Source organism: Vigna umbellata, chromosome 11 (genome assembly GCF_029865625.1).
Source record: "Vigna umbellata cultivar VRB3 chromosome 11, Vumbellata_1.0, whole genome shotgun sequence".
Taxonomy (NCBI): Eukaryota; Viridiplantae; Streptophyta; class Magnoliopsida; order Fabales; family Fabaceae; genus Vigna; species Vigna umbellata.
The window spans coordinates 25648200-25652652 of record NC_142175.1 but is presented as its reverse complement, the minus strand read 5'-3'; the positions used below and the strand labels follow the sequence as shown (position 1 = coordinate 25652652).

The window sequence follows — 4453 nt, the reverse complement described above, 5'->3', positions numbered from 1 at the left end:
TAAACGCCAGTACATATGACTAGTCACAACTCACTAGATTTGACCAGGGCTGCTCTATGATTAGGGATGTACCAACTCCGATTTTTAAGATTCCTCTATCCTACCATCGCAATTATAACCTTAATATAAATGTTCTGGGGAACTAAGAAGTTGAATTTGGCATAGCCGGTTAGACATCTTCTTATCCTTCCAGAAAGATGAATCCATTACATATTTTATATGAATTGAGTATATTGCATAATAGTTTAACAATACTCAATCTGTTTAATAGGATTTAAGTTAAAAACCTATCGAGTAGACTTCTAGGAAAGAGAGATGTGTCACCATGGACAACTTAAGTACCAAGTCTTTCCTTAGCCAAAGTGTTCCTCAACTAGTTTTTAACAAATTTCTTATTTACAGATTCAAAACAACAACATATAATATTAACACAGAAATTCAATACAATAAACACATATGTTTTTTCATTAACAATATTGACACAGAATTTCAAGACATGAATAGTAATAAAAACAATTCTAAATCATAATATAAAAGCTTAGATGTTGTTCCCGGAAAACTTCCAGAATCTGCACACTAAAATCCTTTTTACTCTAAATTCTTCCTAATCTTATGATTTCTCTCTACTTCTTGGTGCAAAATCCTCCTCCCCTTGCTTGGTATTTATAGGCCAAGATTCTAGTATTATTTTATTATTATTATTATTATTATTATTATTATTATTATTATATATATATATATACATATATTTATTTACTTTTTTATCATTTCAATCACCGAAAAATGTTTTGGTGTTTTACTATTTCAATCACCGAAAGTTTCTTTGTCCACTTGTTTTCTTTTTCTTTTCTTTTCTTTTTTTTAAACAAAAAAGTAGAAAAGAGTTTGAACCCATGTTTTTGAAATCACCACAATTTTCTACCATTTAAACTACCAAAATTTCTTATTTAACTTTCTATATTTTAATTTTACATAAACTTATTAATTATATTTTTCATTCATAAAAAAAATTTATTACTACTAATAATAAAATTGTTACTATTAAGATAAATATTTTTCACAGGTCTCACAATAAACATTTATTACCAATAATCAATTCTTTAAACTAATATTAGTATTTCATAAAATCAATCTTCTATTCTATTTTCCTAAGACTGTGTGGAGCTAAAAAAAATCCACTGTACAAAATAAATAAAAAATAACTTCAATAATTCAAACTAGTGTCTTTATTAACACATACTGTAAATGATTTAAAAGCTAAACTCGAATTTTAACTGTAAATACGGCGAATAAAAATACCAATAAAAAGAAATATCATTTTAAAAATAAGTAAACAAAAACATTAAAAAGATGAATCATTAATGAAATCTATAATATTTGATAGTTAGATTATATGCGCGTAGTTGGCAAGGGACCTTTCAATAATTGCCTTACGCACTATGGTAACCTATTTTGAAGTCTTTTATTTATTTATATATAAAGTAGCTGCCACTACTATATATTCCACACACTCTTCCCAATATCGAACCTTCTGTTCCTCACTTCTCTCTCTCTCTCTCTCCGACATCAACATATTTTTCTCCGATGGGTTTTCCGGTGGGTTACGCGGAGGTCTTCTTCCCCAACCCCTTCCTCCACACACTGGCCTTCCTCGGCCTCCTCCGAAACCTCGTCTTCTTTCTCTTCCACCTCCTCGGACTCTCCGACTTCCTCGAAACCGAGGTCGCATGGCCGGACCCCCGCATCCCCGCCACCGCCGCCGCCGCCTCCAGACCTCCCTCCGTGTCGGCGCTACTCATCAGGGACATCCTCCCCGTCGCCAAGTTTGGAGAGTCTGGGGAAAACTCCTGCGCCTGCGCCTGCGCCGTCTGTCTGTTCGAGTTCTCCGAGGAGGAGGAGATTCGGCGCATGCGGAACTGCAAACACATTTTCCACCGCGCCTGCGTGGACCGTTGGATCGATCACGATCAAAAAACATGCCCTCTCTGTAGGACCCCCTTTGTGCCTGATGACATGCTTGATGATTATAATCAACGCCTCTGGGCTGCTTCTGGAATCAACGAGTTCTTCTCCGATTACACTTCTTCTTTCTGATTTCCAATTTCTTCAACTTCTCTCTCTCTCTCTCTATATTTCTATATAATCAATCATGAAAGTGAATTGTACATAACAAAGTAAAAAATAAAAGAAAATTTTGAACAATTGCATAATGCAATGGATACATACACTTTTCACTTACCATAATAATTATCATTAATTATTAATTATTAGTGGTGTTAGGGCAATTTCATCCACTACTATGGTGGCGGCTCTCGTTTATTATTGAATATCATTTCTGTACCATGGAAGTAGTAAAGGATTAAATTATTGTTTTAATTATATTATTATGATCTACTGTCATTCATCGAATTTTGAAAACTATATTGATTCAAGGTCATTTCATTTCATCCAATACTTTCTCTGAAGCTTCGTATTTCTTTTATACAAATTTATATTTTTTAGGAATGATGATGTTCTGTTATTACGGACATGGAAACTTTCTACATTCAAAACGTCTGTTTAAATTCTACTATTTTACATAGTTTTTGTTTGGTTATTGTAAACATTAGATTTGAAGAAGTGTTAGAAAATATCTATATCCATAGATATTGGTTTAGGCAGATATATCTAAGTAATCTTTTTGTTTATATGTAGCTTGAACAAACAATTTATTTTCTATACATTTTAAATAGTAAAAAGAAAGGAATAGCTTTCGGCTTATAAATTTTCAGAAGGACTTAATTATACCTGCACTTGGTGGTGCTTTTTCACTTTCCTTTTTCTCCTACTTTAATGGAAAATTACACCATGAGTTAGGAAAAGTCCTTATTAATAATAATATAAAAATATAATTCTCACAATATAAAAATTCTTACTTATATAATAAACTTTTTTTAACTTAACAAATTAATAATTATGAAATTCATATTAAAAACTCATGTAAACAACTTTTACTTGATTCTTATAAAATAATTATATATAGTATTTCGAATGCCAACTATATTCTTCTCTTTTTGTTATACTTGTGTGATTTGAAGAGGAAAATGTAGCTTAGTTTCATTCTTGTAATATTTCTCAATGGTTAATGTTATAACAAGGAAGTTAGAAATAGAAATTTCTAATTATATTTTTATTTCTTAAAAAATATAAAATTAATGTTATTTTTTCCACCAGTGGGGGAGATTCAGCTTATGGATTACCTTTGCAGAATTAAGATTTATTTAATTTTCAATACATCCAAATTAATATTCAGAGATAGAAAAGTAGTGCTTAATAGATAATATTTTTTTATTGTTTTTAGCAATAACAACAGGCGTGTGCAAATGATATTGTTCTGTTAATTAATATACTTTTCTGGACTCTGAATAGTCAGAATTCTAAGTATGGGATAGTTGAAAGGAAAGTATTAAAGCAATCTGAAAGAAACCAAAAGTATTCATAGAAAAAGAGAAAACCAAAATGCTTGATTATATTAATTTACTTATTTTATATTCATACAAAATATATTTTCTTATTTGCATCCTTAATTATGTTATCTGTAACGGTTTAGTCCGGAGTTTGGTATTTATAAATGGATATTATAAGTCTAAAAGTTCACTATGAATTTAAAAATCGGTCTCTGTTTAAATTTTATCAATAAATACGGAGATTTAATAAATGATTATTGTTTTTGTAGTTTTAATTTATTTTTTAAAATGTTATTATTTTTATAATTTTTATTTTAGTTATTTTTTATTTTTGGATATAGTTATTTACCTATAAATAAAACATTAATTTTAGTGTTAATGAACGAAATTATTTAAATAAGAAACATTTTATATTTTCAGAAATTTTAAGTGAGATATTTTCAAAAGAATAATTTAGAAAAAACTAATCTAACATAAGGTTGTTTCAAAATCTTAATATAGTTATTTTATATGATGTTTGTTATAAAATAAGATTACTTTAATGTGTAGACTAAAATTTCAGTATATCTCACAAAGTATGAGTTTTTATTAAATATTATTAGTTAATATTTTTGAAATTGTTTATACTTTGCTTTTTATTTAAAATTTAATAAATATTAAACTTAAATAAAAATTATAATATTATTTATTATATTTTTATATTTTAATAATTAATAAAATATAATTTATATTTTTAAAATAGTTCTATTAAGAAAATTAAAAAATAATAACTAAAATAAAAATAAAAATAAAAATAAAAACAATACTTAAAATCATATTTAATATATTTAAATATATTAAATTATATTAAAATATTAAATTTAATTTAATAATTATTAAAATTTATAAAAAACAAAATTTTGAAAAATTTGTTAATCGGATATAGATATCTATACGTTATAAATCGAATATCCATATCCGATAAAGAATGTTTTTAAAATTTTATTTTATATATAAATTTTAATAAT

The 4453-nt window shown here is 27.2% G+C and overlaps 1 pseudogene; it reads left to right on the top strand.

Moving 5' to 3' along the window:
* Positions 1-1523: 1523 nt before the first annotated feature.
* LOC124839727 (brassinosteroid-responsive RING protein 1 pseudogene) lies at positions 1524-2405 on the top strand (annotated as a pseudogene).
* The last annotated feature ends 2048 nt before the right edge of the window (positions 2406-4453 follow it).